Source organism: Pinus tabuliformis, chromosome 7 (assembly GCF_031772625.1).
Source record: "Pinus tabuliformis cultivar Carrire ecotype Pingquan chromosome 7, CPIR1, whole genome shotgun sequence".
Lineage (NCBI taxonomy): Eukaryota > Viridiplantae > Streptophyta > Pinopsida > Pinales > Pinaceae > Pinus > Pinus tabuliformis.
In genome coordinates this window covers 1,140,338,689-1,140,358,771 of record NC_142293.1, presented here as the reverse complement: position 1 = coordinate 1,140,358,771, position 20,083 = coordinate 1,140,338,689, and positions in this window count along the sequence as shown.

Sequence of the window (20,083 nt, the reverse complement as noted above, 5' to 3'; positions counted from 1 at the left end):
TAGTCGGTAAATCAATTGATATGCATTTAGGGATTATGTTCGCGCGCTAATATGATACAATGTCGCAATCGGCATTCGCCAAGATCTCTCCCAAATGATAATGTCACTCACACTCCCGATGCGATGCGATGACGCTTAATGATGACCAGAACTCCTAAAAAAAAAAGGTGATTATTTCAAAGCATTAAAGTTATATTTAAATCCGATTTGACAAAAGCACAAATTTCAAAATGCCGTTAAGTAAAGGGATAAGGTAATGCATGCGTATTTAAAGCTTTGCCCCTTCGAATTAACGAGCAATTACGATTAGACCTTTGAAGAAATCTATTGCACGCTTTAAGGGGTCATTCGGTTTAATAACTTAAGTAATGGTCATTTATGGAGCTGCAGGCTGTAAAATCACCATCATTGCATCTGCGGTGCCCTCTCAAATCATTAGATCCGCAACCACTTTTAGAATTAATCTCACCACGCTTCAAGTTATATATCTATCCCGTTATGGATCGTCATTGTTATTTCTTTGATTACGATTTCTCTTGCATTTGTGTAGAATTCAACCGAGAGAAGTCTGAATATGATGGGAAAGAAGTTCAAAAAGGTGGCAGGTTCTACTCCGACACCTGTCTCAGGCCAAGCTGCTATGGTTTCAAAGAAAGGCTTAATCTCAGATACTACATGCACTGGTCTTCCTGGTACTACATGGCAAGGTACATACAATTTGCTAGAAGCAGAACAACCAGAAAAGACAGTAACGGAGGCTAGTGTGGATGAACTAAGAAAGTCTGAGGCAACTCTTAAAGATTTGGCTGACTCCTTTCTGCACAGAATAACAGCCAGAGAACAAGTCTTGCCTTATACTGATGTGGTACGTTGGGCAATTGAAGAAATTACTCTCACTGATAGAACCTTCCATACTAAGGATGGAAGGATTTTCGGTTCCTTCAAGCCTGATGACTTGAGACGGATGTATCATTTGCCTCAACCCGAGCTAGTCTATAATAGAGCCTTTTTGGAAAAATTTGTGAAGGAGAATGAATCGCCATCCGAACCTCTCCGAGATTGGAGGCAGAATCCAGCTAAACACAAGCATGATATGTCGGGTAAGTACTCCAATGCTTCTTTGGCTTCACCTTATTGCTACGCCGGGATTATGATGTGTAGATTGTGGGGATTTCATGACTCTGCAAATATTCATATTGATATGGTTCCTTTAATGGAAGTGGCCGTCAATAGTATAATCATGGATTGGGCCACTATTTTGTCTGATAAATTGGTCATAGCTATTCGTGAGTTTAGGGCCAAAACCAGAGTCACTGAGAGAAAAATCCCACCCTTCTATTACTCTGCTTGCATTATGGATACCCTTTGTTTTAATTCTGAGTTTCCTGTCCTTGGTTGGAGATGGACAACCCATGACCCAACACCCATTCACTTGTACCATCGGAAATTGTGGAAACCCTCCCACAAAGACCATCTGTATCAAATTTGCAATGGTTTTATGGTTCCCGTTCACTATTCTATTTTTGACAGACCTATCCCTAGAATTTCCTATGAAGCTTCTTTTGATCTCCCAGTCGTAGCCCATTGGTTCGGCGAAGAGCATTTTACCTATATTAGAGTTTTTGGAAGCAAGGCTAGGCCACATGTCCTCCCCATGTACGTCCCAGATAAACTGTTAGCCCGGGAAATCTCCTACCAGATTATGTCTGAGAGTGTCACACAAACTCTCAAGGAGGAGAAGAAGAGAGGATGGCCCTCTTTTCCTTTAAGAATTGGAGTTTATACGCTGCTGAATTACAAACATGCAGAAAAGGAAGCAGCAAAACTCCAATTGATATCCCTGGCTTCTATTCCAAACAGACTTTATGATCCAAAAAAGACTGCTTTCATTGCCTTGGAACAGGCCAAGCTGTCAAAGGTTGTTCATCAAGAAGACCAGTTTGACGACCTGTTCATGAGTGCCGATTCAATAAGCCAAGTCAGACAACTCGCTTCACTGAGATATGAAGATGTGGAGTTAACTGAATTTAATAAACTTAGAAAGCAAAGGTTGCAAACTTTGCCTCTAGATTTATTATCCACAACCCCAACATCTTCCTCAAGCGAGTCTGGTCAGCAGCAAATACACCTATCTCCTGTTACAACTAAAGAATATGATAGACAACAGGAGGAAAGGCAAAACAAGCTGCAAGCAGAGAAGCAAAGAAGAGAGCAGATAGAAAGGCAGCAAAAAGCACAAATTGAACAAGAGCAAAGAAAGCAAAAGGAGTTAGAAGAAGAGAGGAAAAGAGAAGAAGAAGAGAAAGCAAAGAAAGAACTGGAAGATAGGCAGAAAAGGGAATTGGAGGAACAGCAGCAAAGAGCACAAGAGGAGCAACAGCGGAAGGCATTGGAGGAACAGCAGAGGATTGAACGGGAGAAAGAACAAAGTAAAGCTCACACAGAACAAAGTGAGCAAATCTCTACTGATCCTGAATTAATTAAAGAATGGAACCAATTCGATTCCATTATAAGTGGTAAGGAAGCCTCCAAAGACTCAGACGCCTCTAAGACTCCCAATACTACTTCTTCTCCGGTTCTAGAAGGAACCAGCGGCTCACCCATGGTACAGAATGTAGAGGTAATCACTCAAGACCCATCCGATCAAATTGATCTTCAGGTGGAGGAAATTCCTCCTCTAGACATTTTCTACAGCCCAAAGCATAGAGCCGTTGTAAGGCGATCGAGGAAAAGGCGAAGGCTTGATCAACCTTCTATTTTGCCTGAGCAAACAATCACGGGCAATGTGGTCTGGAAGGGAGAATTGGATCCCTCTGAAGATCTGACAAAGCTATCGCAATTTGCGGGAGCTTATTCAGCGGCAACTATTGACAAAGCATCCGAAGTAAGTCTTCTTTTGAAGACTAAAGAGCATGAGATATACGCATTACAAGCAGAAGTGATAGAGGCAAGGAATAAGGCAGCGCAGGCAGAGGAACAATTGCTGGCCCAACAACAAGAGAATCATTTGTTAACCCAGCAAATTGAACAACTGAGGATAGACCAAAGTGACATTCAGAAAGCAAAAGAATTGTCAGAGGCATTATCCCAGTTGAAGGCATCGAATGAGCTGATGATACAAGCTAAAGACGAGCAAATAATTCAGCTATCAGCTCAGCTTGAAGGTATTAAGAGCACCAAGAGTATCAATGATTTCAAAGCAGAGGCAACTCAAATAAACAGCGCACTGATATCTCAAATCAGGATCTTATGCCAACAACTTGTTGAAGCTGAATCACTGTGTGAAACATCTACAGCAGTGTGTGAACAAATCGAGAAAGCCAGAAGTAAGTTGGATCAGGCTGAAGACGATATAACAGAGTATATTGAATGGCAAGACACTCCAGAAGGGCAAGCCGCAAATTTCTCCCGAATCTGTGTAACATACAAGGACATACTCTTCATGGAATGGAACACACAGATGATGAAAGCAGAAAGAGCAGCCTCCAGATGCAAAATGATTGCCAGTAACATGATCAATCTAGTCAATGAAACATTGTATCTGGCAAACATGATTTCACAATGCACACCTGGAAACATAACAACGACAAACATGCTGGAGCACAGGAATTACCCTGATATGGAGAAACAAGGGCGGTTAATTACTGGAGTAAATACCTTGACCGCCGATGCATACTGGCTTTTCCTGATTAAACCACATTCTCAAAGGTCGGCTCTTAATTGTCTAACAGATGCTCTCCGATACCTGATTGCTGATATTCGAGATGCCACATATGATGCACAGCTGACTTCACGCCTCAATACTCCACCAGAAGTAGAGCCAATGCTGGCGATATGTCAGCGAAGGAGTAAAGGCAAAGAGACCTCTGACTGAAGCATCGCCGCCGACTGCCGAATCACCAAAATGCAAAATGATATTTGTTAATGTCGATTTAGTTGTTTTTCAGTTTTAGATATTTAGATATTTTAGATTAGCATAGTATTTATAGACCCTTTCATTGTTTTGGAAAGGTTCGTAAAATTTTGTAAAAGACTTAAAGGCTGAAGTTTGCACTATTGTGCTTCAGTCTATATTCTTTTTGAAACTCGACCACTGGTTCTTAATTTTACTTGGAAGGCTGTTTTAAGTAAATTGTGCACTATTGTCGTTTGCTTGGAATGCTTTCTGGTCTGAAGTAAGAACCGCGACATAGCGATTAATATATTGGATTGATCAAACAGCTTGCATGGTACTATTATCTGTATCTGTTCTCTTTTCTATTATATGAATTGCTGTGTTATTACTTTTGCTATTGTTGATTACATGTATGCAATATAACAGCAAGTCTGCATTTCATATCACTATTGAATGTTTTGTGATTTGTTATCTCTTTTAATCATGCGCGTAACAATGATATAAATGACTGAGTGCAGTAATTCGCTATTATCGCTCTGCATAACTACTTATGCAGAGCAATCTTAAATGATTTAAACATTTATGCTTATTGTTAGTGTCATCTATATGCCTGCCAGTAAGCCTAAATTATCAAACGCTGTATTCAAATGAATCGATAAGTCCCGGGATTAGCTTATAGTTATTATATTTCTTTTGTAGTTTAGTTATTTATTTATTATCACCTTATATCGTAAATCATTCATCCATCCCGTTTACTTATAATCTTTGGGAAACTGGTCCCATTATCCCCAGTCGGAGCCACTATTCCAAACGGAAAAGGAGCTGCACTAAGTTCCGGACCGGGTGGTTTCCCCGATGTTGTTGCAACGAATTTCGGGGCATCAACACACCCCCATCATTCAGATTAGTACTATTAGGGCTCATCAAACCCTAATTCAATTGTTACATGCCCTAGACAAGTCACCACTTTGAATGCCTCCTTCCCTGAGAGTTTCTTTGCCTCAATCCCTCCAGAAATGCCTCCTTGAGGGACCAGTGCAGCATTGGATAGGGGTAAGTGCACTTCAGTGTAGGTAGGCCCATGTCAGGGTGCTCTGCAGAGCACCTATGTCCACTTTGACCCGTGTTGGGCAACATTGAGTGAAATTCAAATAGGGTTCTGGGAATATTATTATCTTCTGGAGCCATCTAGAAGATTCCCACACTTATCATCTCCTCTGAGCTCGAAATTGGATAGGGAATGAGTTAAGTAACCTCCTATCCTCTCATCCTTTTCTCCATGGAAACTAACTCTAAGTTTGGAAGGCCATTCAATACCCTCATTTATGACCAAACTTCCTCCATTTGCCTATAAATTGAGCACTCATCTAAGTGATCAGGGGCTGGACTTTGAGAATTTGTAAGGAGATATTGTTGGTGTGAGCATTGAGATTATACGCAAGTATTGTTATGCTACCGAAGATTTGTGATATTGATGTGATGTTGGTTGGAACCCAAGTTGGAAGAGTGATAATGGATCAGACTTCATGGTTGTAATTCTTCCTTCTACTTAATAAATTTCTTTACACCTTTTTCCATATGCTTATATTGATACATGATGTTTATATGTGTGAATGTATCTAATTCCATTTACTTATAGTCGATAGATCTCTTGCTTTGATTGGTTCTCTGTTTTTTGTTTATGCTTGCAGGTATCTTTTGAGCAAGTTAAGTTTGAGGAGCAGTGGTAGGAGCCATACAAAGGAGACAAAAGGAAAGTGAAAGAACAAGTAGGTCCTTTGATTTCCTTGTCTTATTTTTCGTCTATAGAAAAAGGATAAGCACTTTAAATCTGTTGTTCTAGGTATAGCTACCTACCTAGGGAATTAGTATTTTTCCGTAGATGCAAAATTCCTCATAACAAATTGAAGACTTTGTTGGGGAGTGATCATCATTCCAGGTAGTTTACCTTCATCCTAGTACACTCTAGTAGACCTTACTTGCTTCCATTGATCTTGTTTCAGCGTTTTGAAGTGTTTTTTGGTGAAAATTGTGCTTGTAAGCCCCTAGGATGGCCTCTTTGGCACCAGTTTGGTCTAGAGACAGAGCGCTGCAGAGCACCCTTGGCTTGAGGACAATGCTCTAAAGTGCATTGTCTTCCATTAAAGGCTATGCTTATCCTCCTTAGGACAAAAATCTCTCCTTTGAGTTGATTTTGTGCCAAAGTTTCCTTTTGTTTCTGCTTGCTAAAAGGTCAATGATGCTTGTGTCTCTGAAATCCATTTGTGTTTCCTTTTCCGAACCTACTTTTTCCTTGATTGTTTAGTGTTGCTTAAATGATTCTTTATCACTATCAATTCATTGTAAAATTTAGTTTATAGTCGATTAATCCTTGTTCAAAAGAAAGTGTCATAAAAGTATTCATTTCTTTCAAAACGAAACTGTCATAAATTCTTCGTTCTTGCAAAAAGATTGATTGATTGTATGTGCATTAGTTTCCTTTTGTTCCTCATGACATCAAGGGAATTGAAAAGAAAAACTTGCATTGTGCATTAAAAGAGTTTGTGTGTGCTCATAGGAATAGTTTAGGGAAATTGCATTAGATGTGTTCTTTGTTCATTGATTACAAGAATCTGATTACTCTATCCCTATTAGCTAAGGTTTTCATTGTCAAAATTGAATGAAAAGGATGCTTATCATATTAGTTGCATTCTATGAATTAAAAATACATCACGTGGTGAACCTTGAAAGGAAAATTCTTAATCAATATCAACTTAAAATTAACATCAATTAACCTAATGGAGCATTGTCATCTAACGCAAAACATTTAGAGGTTCTAGGCTAGAGACGTGTTCCAGCATCGTAAAACATAACAATTGTCGCTAACTTGTCTTCGATACATTCCAAGTGCGATACCTCATTCCATGTATGTTATTATATCGTAGCTCGTCCATGTACCTTTGGGTATATAAGGCGGTGTTACAGTACGTAAAGTATATGGGAATGCTCTCACTATGCGGTTTCACATTAGACAATGCTAATATGGATTGGGCCTCCACGTACTTTCAGGAATATATGGGAGGAGAACACTAGGTTGCTATCCATCCTTAGGTAACAGAGTCAGCCACCTTGTACACTGTGATACATCGAACACAGCATTCGGGGAGATTGCCTGCATGTACTTCTTGGTTCGCCAAGAGGTATTCTACAGTTCACAGTTGCTTGGTAAACCCTTTTGCCTAGATTACCCATTTTTGTTTATTTATTTTTTGTAATAAAATCAATCAGCAATCGTGGAGGAAAATCAACCCTTACCTAGTTGTTTGCTGAGAGCAGCGAGTAAACCGCCTTTACCACCTGAAGCTACACCTATCCAGTTGAAGCAGTCTCGTTTAACTGGATCCAATACTTCACAAGCTTATGGTTCTTCATCTGAATTACCAGAAATTCCTATACCAGTAAGTACTGTGACCCCAGTTACTCCTATAGTTACTGGTACATTTGTTACTGAATTGGAATCTCCACAATTACCTGAGGAAACTAGATCTGAATCTAGTGAAATAGTAAACCAAGTTTTTCAACAACAAGTTGATTCTCAATCCGACATTGTTCAACAAGAAATTACTTCTGAATCTGAATCTGTTCAACCAGAAGTGGATCTTGAACCCATCACTATTCAATCAGAAGTTACTTCTAAACTAGAAGTTGTTCACGAAGCCCAACTTGAACTTATTCTTTTACCAGAACATTTGGATCTTGAGGTTGAACAATCAGAAGTTGTTACCTTACCGGAAGAAGATCGATCAGTACATCCTCAGACATTCGTCACTGTCAAAACTTCCTCTTTATCTCAGCAACAAATACCAGAAATCTATTATGGACCAAACGGTGGAATTCTTCCACCTGGTTTGATTTCGATAGAAGAGGAACCTGAGGTAGAATCAACCAGAACTCCATTCCATTTTGGAACTGGACTTTATTTGTATCCTTATACTCCTCATTTTCTACTCCTTTTGATCTTGATTACTTTCAAACACTCGTTGATTCGTTAGGAAAATTATCTGGACATTTGACTATGGCAGAGTCAACATCCCAAACCATGCCATCTAATACGGCTACGGCAGAATATTCTGTCGCAACCTCTTCAATGTTTACTACGACACCTGAGTCACACTTTTATGGTGTTCCGTCAGTCCCATCAGGTTACCAATCTTTATCGGGAACCCACTTAGGTGTTGCTTCTAGCCCTTGGTCTTCACCAATGTCCTCTACTGGAATTTTATTTGGTTCTTCATTAATGGATATCGAACAACTGGATCCATCAAGTTCATATCAAGCTGGTTCATCTGGTTACTGTCCTATGCATCCACTTTACACTAGACTACCCCCATACAAAGAACAATATGCACATTCTCCTTATCCTCCATTTTTTGGGGAGCAACTATATGTCAGTATGTTGTCGTCTTTAGGTCAGCCTGGAATGACTATCTATCAGTGGAAACCAACCATGCCCATTCAACCTAGGCTTGTGTATCCATCACATGCAATCTATCTCATCCATACCTACAACACCTGTTGTTACAGCTGTATCACAATCACAAGCTCAAATTTTTGTATCTCAACCTGTGCAAGATGGCCCTTCAACCTCAGACCCCCAAGTTTCAGGTATATAGATCCAGCCTTCTCAGGAAATTTTACAGCAACCACTTGTGTCTAGAGTCCAACAACTTCAGGCTAGTTTACTTTTTACTAGACTGACTCAGACCTATACTAGTTTAGTGTATTCACAACCTGGTCAACCTTACAATGGTGGGCAACAACAACTGTTAAATCAACAACCGTTGTACCAACAACAAGAACAGTTGCTTCAACAGCCTTGGCAGCCCCAATATCAACAGTAAAAATTCTAGCAATACCAACCTCAACATGGACTTGGACAACAAGTTTATGATGGGTTTGGTCAACAACAAGTTTATCTAGGTCCTGGTCAGCAAGCCTATGTTGGGTTTCGACAACAGCAAATGTATCCTGGTGCTCAACAAACTTACCCTTATCAAGATTACCAGCAACAAATGCCTTATGTTGGTATGTAAAGGCCTATTGCCTAGGCAATCCCATCTTACCCTGGATATGCTCAACCTAACCTCAATATACAGTTTCCAATCGTTGCGGCACTTGAATTACCAGATATAAATTGGCTCACCAATGGTGGCTGGTGATTCCTCATAAGTTACCTTCCGATATTTCGAAATTCAATGGAAACCCTAGAGAATACTCATCTAACCATGTCATGACTTTTCATTTATGGTGTTCATCAAACTCCCTGAATGATGATTCTGTTAGACTACATCTTTTCCCAAGAACACTCACTGGTCCAGCTGCGAAGTGGTACATTGAGTTACCATGAACTTCTTTTGATAACTTCACTACCTTAGCTACCACATTTTTAACCCACTTCCAGTTACCCATAAAATATGAGATTGGAACGGAACTATTAACCAACTTTAAATATACTATTGCTACTCATATCTCTGATCATATTCATGAGTCACATTGTCATCGTCGAATGGTTAAAACTTATATTCCTGATCAAATTTTGGCTGAGTGATTTATAAAATACTTACTGCCATCTATCACTAAGGATGTGGTGAAAGGTGGAGTTCTCACTGAAGAGAAAGTAATTTCTTGTGCCCAATATTTGGACTTGATTTATACACAGTCTGGCACACTCTATGACAAGATCCCAAATGCACCCCAACCAGCTTTCACTGTTCCTCCTCCACCATCAAGTAAGGACCCTCATGTTGGTTACAGTGTGATTAGTTCTTCAAGCACACAAATGGCAGGTAGACCATCTAGTCAAACACTTTCCATTTCCAATCGAACTACAAATGCACCTGATAACACTCTTACTTCTGAATCAATGTCATGTCATCTGACAAGGGAAAGAATGAAAAGCAACCAGGAAGTAAGAAGAAGCAGAAAAACAAGAAGAAACAAAATAATTCCCCTCAAGAGAAATCATCTAATTCCTCTCCTTCAACTAGGAACCCTCTTTACCCATGTTTGATCTGTAACGATGAGCATTTTACGTGAGATTGTCCTCACTACTTCGAAGTCTCAAAGCTTCTGAAGACTTCTAATACATACATGGTATTGACTGATCCTTTTCCAAAACCGGAGACAAATATGGTTGCTACAGACCAAGCTTCAACTTCCCAAGTGCTTATGCTATCCGCCTCTAAGCCTAAAATTGAATTTTTGGTGTCAACACGAAGTAAAGATTGTGGAAATCAACCATCATCATCGAATAACTAGGCTGATCAAACTAACCCTTCGAATTCGACTTCGAATGATCCTATTCCACCACCAATTGCACTAGAATTAAAAATTAAACCACCTAAGGGAATTGTACATAAATCGACATTTAACCCTCGAGCTCGATCTGCACAGAACTATAATATAGTAGAATATTTGGCTCAATCATATTTTGCCATGTCAACACTCGAGGTGCTTCAAAACTATCCCTCCCAAAAGCAGGCTTTGTTGTCAGCAATTGGTGGAATTGATCCAACTGGTTCCAATCTTGTGGTTTTCAACCATGCAGGTTATACGCCACAGTTACCAGCGCAATTAGCATTCTTGATTCAAGTAAATGCTTTGAATAAACTTGTTCATCGAACCATTATTGACGAGGGGGCATCTACTTGTATTATGTCTATGAATTGCTGGAAAACGCTAGGCTCGCCGCCTTTGTCACGTTCACCAACAACATTAAAATCTTTTGACGAACACACATATATGCCTTGTGGAATATTGAGTAATCTGCAAATCAAACTAGGAGGAAAAATAGTAATTGTTGAAGTTGAGGTTGTTGACGGACCCCTTGACTACAACATTTTACTAGGAAGACCGTGGGTTTATTCTATGGCTACTATGGTTTCAACATACTTTCATATGATTGCATTCCCTCATAAGGGTGGAATCACAGTTATCGACCAACTCACCTTCTTCGCCTCTAGTTCACAAGCTATTGGAAGCATTCCATTGGTACACAGAGCCCCACTGTCTCTTCAAAACATTGGTGTTGGTCTCTTTAAAGATCCTTCCCTAATGGGTACTTTTTCACTACCACCACTGTCAAATTTGGTGGAAGTGGCAAAAGTTGAGACTTGCAACATGATATCTTCCACTTCATCTGACTTAAGGAAGATTACCAATAGCTTTGAAGTTGATAGTAGTAATGAAATCATGTCGCTAATCCCTATTGAGCTAGCATAGAAATCAATCTTTCTGGCTTGTGCGGTGAATCCAAATCCATTTTTGTCAATTGTATGGGTAGATCGTTCATTAGAATATGGTACTTCCTCCAATCCTTTTTCACATATATTTTCTACTAATGAAGGAATCATCCAATCAATGATGACGGAAGGAGAACCATGGGAAGATTATCATCATCGTTCCCATCTTCCATATCACATAGAATATTATTCAAATGAGCTTAATCACCCTTTAGTTGTCGATTTCCTTTCGAATTTTGTTTTCATAGATACAGTAGATTCTGAGCAAAAACTGTCAAATATTGAAGAAACTATTTCTATCAATATTTCGACCAAACCTAACATTGTAGAAAACATTCATGTTGGAAAATCTTGCTTCTCCATTAGAACTTGATATTTACTGTGCTCTCTATTAGCTACCTATACCAATAGGTTTCATATTTCATGATTGGCAAGGGAAGGTCCAAATATGCTCTGCTTTGATCATGCAAAGATCACATATTTCCAAGGAAGTACAAGGTGTGTAAATAGATTAATGCATCCCAATTTTGATGGATGGTCCAACAGTCTAATCTGGATCATGCCATGTTTTGAATTTCCAGTTGTAGATTAGAGAAAGAAGTCTGTCCAAACTGTTTAATCTTGGCAGACAAGTAGCTTAGGTAGAGAAAATAGGCTCCCAACAGCTTAATCTGGGACCTTGGAAGAAATAAGGGTAGAAGTGGATACAAAAACAAAAGAAAAGCCAAAGAAAAGAAAAGGCAAGTAAGGGTCTGCAAGTCCAAGTGCACCCTCCAAGAAGAAATAAAAAATGCTAGGCAAGTAGCTGGGTAAGTAGTTGGGGTTGCAGAAAGGTTATCTTTACCATTGCAAATGTGTTAACTATGTTTACCAGAGCAAAGTCAATCAGTTGACAAGGTGTTCTTCTTCATCAAGTTGCAGCAGAAAGCATGACTAACTTCCCTTTTCCCTTTTTCATGTCATTTACTAACATTCCCTCATCACTTGTGATTCATGGAAGAATTATGGTTTCATGGTGGTTCTTAATCTTTTTAGAAGCCACATTTCTTGTCTAAAACTCTTTTCATTTTGATCTACTCCCTAAACTAAGTAAGTTTCAAACAAACTTAGTGGTATTCCCCTCACTTACCCTCCTCATCCATATTAACCTCTAATTCTATTATGTAACTCCCCTATTTTCACCTTTCCCCTACTAATGATAACACCATGGTGTATAAACCCCAAATCTTATATAAATACCCACCCCCTTGGCATTATAGCCAATAAGTCCTATGTTAGGGATCAAATGACATCTGGTCATTTTGATAAGCCTAAACCAAACCCTCTTTCCCCTTTTTTAAATCCATTTTCTCACTTTTGGCCCCCATTTACACATAAAACCTATAAAACCTTGTTTCTACCTTTACCCGCTCAAAATTGCTAAAAATACATCAAAACCCACTTGTTCCCCCTTACCCAAAGTTCAAAGATCGGGCGCATAGTCACAAAAATTTCACGAAAAACCCATAAGTCCAATGTTCTCCGCTCATGCACATATGCCGAAAATAATCATTAAATAATCCCCGCCCCCCCACCATATCCGTTGACTATTTCGTCCTCCCGACAGCCGTCCGATTAAAAGATTGAAGATCCAACGGCTCTATTCGCAGCGGAGTTGTTCCGACGTCCGCTGTTTACCCGCCTTATTCCCCGGTCACATCAGTTCCCCGATAGCCGTCCGATCAGACCCCCCAGATCTGACGACCATCGTTGCATCGGAGCGGATCTCCCATCCGAAAGTTATCTTCCGATGGCCGTATTTTGGGTACGTCATACGGTAGCCACGCGTCTCCACCACCGTTCATCGGAGGTACGCCTGACACATACCTCCCCCGTACCGTAAGCGGTGCGATATGAAACCGCTGACGGTTTCCGGTTTCCCTCATCCCACCTATATTACGTCAGCTCCCCGTCACCTCACGTCACTGCCACCGATGCCGTCACGTCAACCTTTGCGCTCAACCATTGGCCGATCTGTCATGCCACTTCATCATCCCCCTGGACCAATCAGAGCCCGCCACCTGGCCTGATGACGTCATGCTGACGTCATCCGACCCTGACCCCACCTATGACGTCATGCTGACGTCAGCAAAAAAGCGCGCCAGTATTACCAAAATTCCATATTTAGGCCAAAATTTCACGTTTTTTCTACTTTTGGTAAAAAGCTCTACTGTTATTTCTGCATGTGGCTCACGTCCAGACCAGCACCAGCTTGCTAAAGGGATTCCGAGACCGCCAGAGCCTCCAGCACTCGCGCATTTGCCATTCTTGCCGACGAATTCACCAGGTATTCTCGATAATTATCCCAGAAGTCTGTTTTATCCGTAATTCCGAGAGTAATCTGTGAACACACCTGAAAACTCGGCTTTCACCATTAAAGTACACTGTAACCAGCACTTATACCTAGCCAGTGCATCCATTGCACTCCTATAAGGCCACATTGGACAAATTGAACTGAAATCTGTAGATAGTTCGCGCAGTCGTGAACCAGCTACCTTCAGTAACCAAATTCACCACAGAAGACACTCTGCTCGGTCCTGCTACTGGTTTATTGGCTCAGAGCAGTATTTCAATTGCTGCAACCTTCCCATTCACTCTCTGTCCTCTACAATTCACATCTTTCATTGAAGAAAACCTGATTGTGTTGCTCTGCATAGCAACTCTACCCACAATCCTAGAAAAACCATGGACCCATCAGTCCCTCCTGTAGTACTAAATGTTCAGCCTCTGAATGCCCCTCAAAGGAACTTGAAATGGCAAGCCTTGGCAGATATGGATTACCAAATTACAGAAGAAATGATTATGGGCAGCAAATTCCACATTCATCTGTTAAATGAGTTGAAAACCAAGCATGAAAATGGGACAGATATATTGGGTATATGGGACTCTTTCCTCCCTATTTTCAAGCTCCCTCAGGTCAACCAGTTCCCTGAACTAGTCCACCTGTGTGCTGAACATTATGATGCTTATCAGAGGGCTGTTGTTGACCCATCTGGTTCAGTACTTTTCTATGTTACCCCTCAAGCTATCAGAGACATGCTTTGCTTCAACCCTCAGAAAAAGCTGGTCCCTTTGTCACTAGTGAACCTGATAAATCAAGGGGCCAAACTGACAGATGTTCAAATTATCAAACTCAATCAATTATACATTAACTCTGACATGGTGATGTACCCTCCAATTGGTCATGTATATCTCAATGGGCTGGGCAGAGACCTTGCAGACATGATTAGTCCCATCTTGGGATATAATTCAATTGAGCATATTGACATAACTGTGCTGGCAATAATGTTTATGTTTGCTCCTGGCAAGTCACCAATCTGCTATGACTATGCCACCTACATATAAGACAAGATTCATGAGCAATTGATGAATTTGGCGAGAGATAGGGTATTCAGATATACCTCCTACATCTATCATTTGATTTTGTACCATCAACATGACAGATTTCATTTTTCAATCAAAAGAATGGATGCCCAGGGCAATCCTAGATCAGTGGTCTATTGGTCCTCTGTCTTCCACTCTACACCTGATTCTCCATACACTTACTGTGAATTTATTGATCAGTTCATCCATCCAGCTATGACAATGCTAATGAGCTCTCCTCCTCCAAGACTCACTGATGACATGCAGAGAATTCTTCAGCTGTCTAAATCTTACAGCATTGGGGATTGGTACTTCTACCAACACCACACTGTCATCAGGATATATGGGTGTGATTTGCCTCCATTCAGATTACCTAAGTATGTGCCTATGAGGCTATTTGCCCTAGAGTATTTTAGGCAATTTGGCAGAGTTGATGTGCTTCACTTTTCAGGAAAAGGCAAAAAGGCACAGTTAAAAGTGAAAAGCCAACTTGGCCATCTCATCTATAACGAGAGGGAGCAAGGATGGAGGGAAGCAGATAGAATGCTTGAGTTCCTTGGCCTCCAAACAAGTTTCCCATGGACACCCTATGACCCTAATCATTTTATAACAATGAGGAGGCTCAAATATAAGTTGTCTGCCTATGATCATCATAGTATCCCTCACATTGAAAAATATGCTAATCAAGACAAATGGAGGAGAGGGACCCTAGAAGAGCCTGTATCACAAGAAGAGCTAAATCTGAGGGCAGTAAGGAATCTAAGGAAGATGGCTGACCTTGAACTTTGTTCACAGGTGAGCTCACTTCCAAGCACACAAATTGGAGCAGCTGCATCCTCCTCAACTGCCCAACAGCAAACTACAAAAGCTGTTGAAAACATATCAGAGAAGGGAAAAGAAAAGGAAATGGAGATAGAGCCACAGCAGCTAGATAAAGAACAGCGGCAAGCAGAGCAGCAACAGCATCAACAACAGCAGGAAAGGCAGCATGAAGAAGGGCAACCTGACAGACAGCAGCCCTTGCAGCAGGAAAGAGTGGTGGATACCCCAACTTCCACTGAGCAACAGGCTCAAAACATAGTGCCTCCTAGGCCAGAAGTCACCACTGATGCCTCGGTCCTCCAAACTCCACAGAAGGAGGACTTAAGCAGAAAAAGGGATAGAGAAACTCCTCTCACTTCATCTATCAACCAGGGAGAGAAGAGACAAAGATTAAATGACTTTTCTGAGGATGATGCAGCAATAAGACAAGCATTGGGCATGGGCCCACCCAGCAGAGAAGCTTCAGCAAGTTCCTTCCAGCAGGAACAGGACAGGACCATGGGAGGGGAGGTCAGCTCCTCCAGCCAACAAAAAGAAGGACAAATAAGCATCAAACAGCAATTTATAGACATCAAAAGGAGGAATGATCCTATCAAAATATAGCTGTACAATCACCTGCTAAACTCCTACCAATCAGCAAAGACTTATGTCTGCCTTTGATGTAGGTGAGGGCAAAATGATCATGAGTCATTTTATGCCCACAGCACTGCATCCCCAATCTGCCTCAGATTACCTCAGGACCAACCTGGAAGTCATGGCCAAAGACATACACCCAATGGACAAAATTGAACTGCATAAACAGACTGGTGAGATGGTGTATGCCTCCTTAGCAGATGAAACATTGGAAAATTATAAGCTAAAGAGCAGCCTCAATGCCACAGCCTCTCAACTGGAATTGGAGAAGGCATCATCCCAGGCAAAGGACAACAGAATAAGGTCCCTGGAAGACATAATCATTGAAATCGGGCATGATCCCAAAGATATTTCAGGGATACAGGAAATCTTGAAGTTGAGGGATGCTGACATGGCTACCATGAGAAAGAAAATCAAACTCCCAGCCACCATGCACCCTCAGACAGATGAGGTAGCTCAACAAAGGCAGGAGAAAGATACCACAGATTTGTTGATCTCCATTTATAAAGAGCTTGTTCAAGCACAAGAGAAATTAGGAGAATCAGAGGCTGCAAAGGCAGCATTGCAAGCAGCATTAAAACAAAGAGAAGAGGGTCAGACCTCTCAGCCTCCTCCTCAAATCATAAATCTTGAGGAAACTACTCCTATCACTGCTCCTCCTCCTCAACAGACTGAACAGACAGCAACATCTACTTCAGCAGTGCCAACAACTACAGAGCAGGCCCAAAGCCTGGATATGCAAAAGCTGAAGAATGAAATCCAAATCTTGGAAGCTCAAATGACAGAGTTAAATGAGACCAGGGATAAGTTGGCCAAGGTAAATGACAGACATGATAAATCAAAGAGAGAAGTGGCAGAAAAGGGCAAGGAAATCAAAGCCCTCAAAGACAAGATCAAAGAGCTAGAGAAGGAGCTCAAGTTAGATAAGGTGGTGGCTGAGCTTAAAATAGTGTTGTGGGCTAACATTGGTCAATCTATCAATGTGCAATGGCCATATATTGAGACAATCCATGAGCAATTAGAGCTCATCCCAAAGGCACAGAAGGAGGTTTACAGATCAAGAGCTTCATTGAGCAATATGCCTGAAGTGGCCACCAGAATGATCAATGTACTTAACCATAGAACAAGTTCTCAGTTGGCTACCATGGGAATTACAAACAGAACTGAGACTATCCAAATGGTCAAAAGGGTTCTCACACTGAGAAACTTAGTGCAGACATTGGAGAGAAGAACCCAGGATATGCAGACTGAGGTGAACAAGTTTTTGGAAAAGTTTCAAGTGTTAGAAAGCAGAGGACTCCCTGGCTTACTGAACAGCGCAGGGAGATTGTTCACACATGACCAGTATGCTAAAAGGGTCAATACATTTGCCACTAGCCAGATCAGTGATAAGCCCAGCACCTCAGAGGAAACAGGGCCAGCCACAGGACAGTCTCTTTACAACAGAGTCGAGAATCTGTTTTTTATAATGAATGAGATCAATCACCTGTTTGGGGTGGCTCCCAATTTCTTCAAGTACACAGAGGCAGAGGAGACAATGGATGCTATTCTCAGGCATCAACTCCCTACGCAAGAATGGTGGACAAATGTAATACAGAAGATTTTGTAAACAGGGAGTCACTTAACAATTTTGTTTCTTAAAAATATCAGTTGTCATGCAAAGCAAAGTTTAACAAAATCAGCATGCACGGCGGATTAAAGCTGAGCCAACTCAGCAGATGGATCGGCCAACAAAGCAGAAATAGAAAACTACAGCTGGCAGGGCCGAGAAAATACAGCGCAGCAAGAAATAAAGGCGCATTTATTAGCATTAAAGCTAAGCGTTGCAACCGACTCAATGACCTCCAAAGGTCAAAATTATCCTCTGACAGACATAAAGGGCATTTATGCTGCATTTAAAGTTGTAATAACTTCTTCTCTACTTTCTGAACAAATTTATGAAGATATTTTCTCTCTCAGATGACTCAATGCCTGAGATATTTTGTATACGCATTCCTATAAAGCCCCCTTCGCATGAGCTTGCAAAGGTTGTTGTTGATTTCTCCAAAAGAAATTCTTATGCTGTAATCCTTTCAGAAGTTTAATAAAGAAAGCGATGGAATTTCTCGGATTTCTGAAGTGTTGAATGCGTTCTGGTGTCTGTTGATAACTGCTGGATTCCTGTGTATTTCACCATACAATAAGTCTCTGTAACTCTCTCTGTCAATTAGTTGTTTTGTTAAAATCCATATATGTTATCTGATTTTCAATACTAAGCAACAATGAAAAAGAATAACTTTCAGGATTTATTCACTGAGTACCCTGAGTTCAATCTGTGTTGTTTATGAATGTTTTCTTCAGCTGTAATCTAGATAAGTGTAATTCTTAATTGCTGCACTTTCAGAATACACCTTTCACAGTGGACTTTGTCACAGGAATTCAAGTTTTGCTCCTGTGCAGTGTGTTCACCTTCACCTCACCAACTTAATAGAAAATTCTTAATTGCTTTCTGTTGGTTGACATACATCACCATTTAAGCTAATCTTGTTTGTCTAAAATACACAATAGGCCCTGCAGTTTGAACACCACCAATCCAGCGTATCAAATCATTTCACAACTCCAGACTCCATTGCCCAATGGTATTTCACTATCTAAACACTATATCATAAGACCTGAAAGAAATCCTTCAACCAAAACATAAACCAAAACCTGAGCATAATAGCTAGCCTAAAAACACCATCATAACAGAGACAAATCATAAAGAGAGAGCCCTCTCTGATCACAGTTTGGCTAGAAGCTGTGATCCAAAGATTGGTTAGTGGTTACCCCGGCCGTATTCCCTTGGGAGTCATAGGGAACAACCTGGGTGTTAACATAATTGGCGACTCCACTGGGGACTTTTTAGGATTTGTTAAATTGCTATTTATCTTCCATAGCTACCATCAAGCCTGAAATCAGCCAAGAGGCCTTAAAACTGTTTCTGCATCACAGTGACAGCTTTAGGGAAGAGCTTATTTAAGGAATCTTCATCTTAGCTTTGAAATATACATAGCCATTCCAAAATATTCATCCAGTCCTTCCAGATAGTAAAATTTCCTACAAAATCCTAAAAAACAGTTAGAAGCTGGCTCCTAAGAAAAATCCACGGCATACTAGGGCAAATCCTGACCCTAATCCACCCATCATTGTTGATAATCCAAATACCATCCCAAGAAACATTAGGAGGCAGCAAAGGCAGGAGCAGCCTGCTGAATTAACCCCTCATACAGTTCATCCCAACCCCATTTCTACTCCAATAAAATTTCTTTTCCGGTCTACCCCTACTTCCCCTAGTTCACCATCCACTTCTCACAGTCCTCCTCTCACATCGTCATCCACTGAACATATTCCCCTGACCAATACTCTTGGTACCGCTTTACCTGTTATCCCTGTGGTACCCATCGTCCCTATTATCCCAGCAACCCTTATTAATATACCCAACCCTCCAAATATGGCTAACAGATATGCACCCTTGCGAATACCAGCTAATGCTGCAGTTCTACCTCAAGACTACCAAACCAAAATCTCATATTTTGACTCCAATGGCCCTCTGACAGCTGTCCAGCATGCGAAGAAGATGCAAGACCATTTTGAGACCTATGAAATAGATGATGACAGTGTCAGAATGAGGATGTTTGTTCAAAGCCTAACTGGGGATGTAAGAACTTGGTTTAGATCCCTGAATGCAAACTCCATTGCAACTCCTGATGAACTGTATCAAGCCTTTACTACCAGATGGGAGAAGAAGAAAGATCCCCTGCACATACTTGCTGAATATGAAACAATCAAGAGAGGTCCGCAAGAGACCGTTCTGGAGTATTGTGCTAGATTCAACAATGTGTACAATGCAATACCACAAAACCTCAGACCTCCTCCTGATTTGGCCTTGTACAAATTCCCTGATGGATTTGATCCTGACATGGCATATCAGTTGAAGGAAAGAGAACCTGAAACCCTTGAAGACGCCCAGAAGGCTGCTGTCACAGTAGAAGCAAACCTGATTGCCAAAAGAAACAGGGCAAGGTTAGAAAAG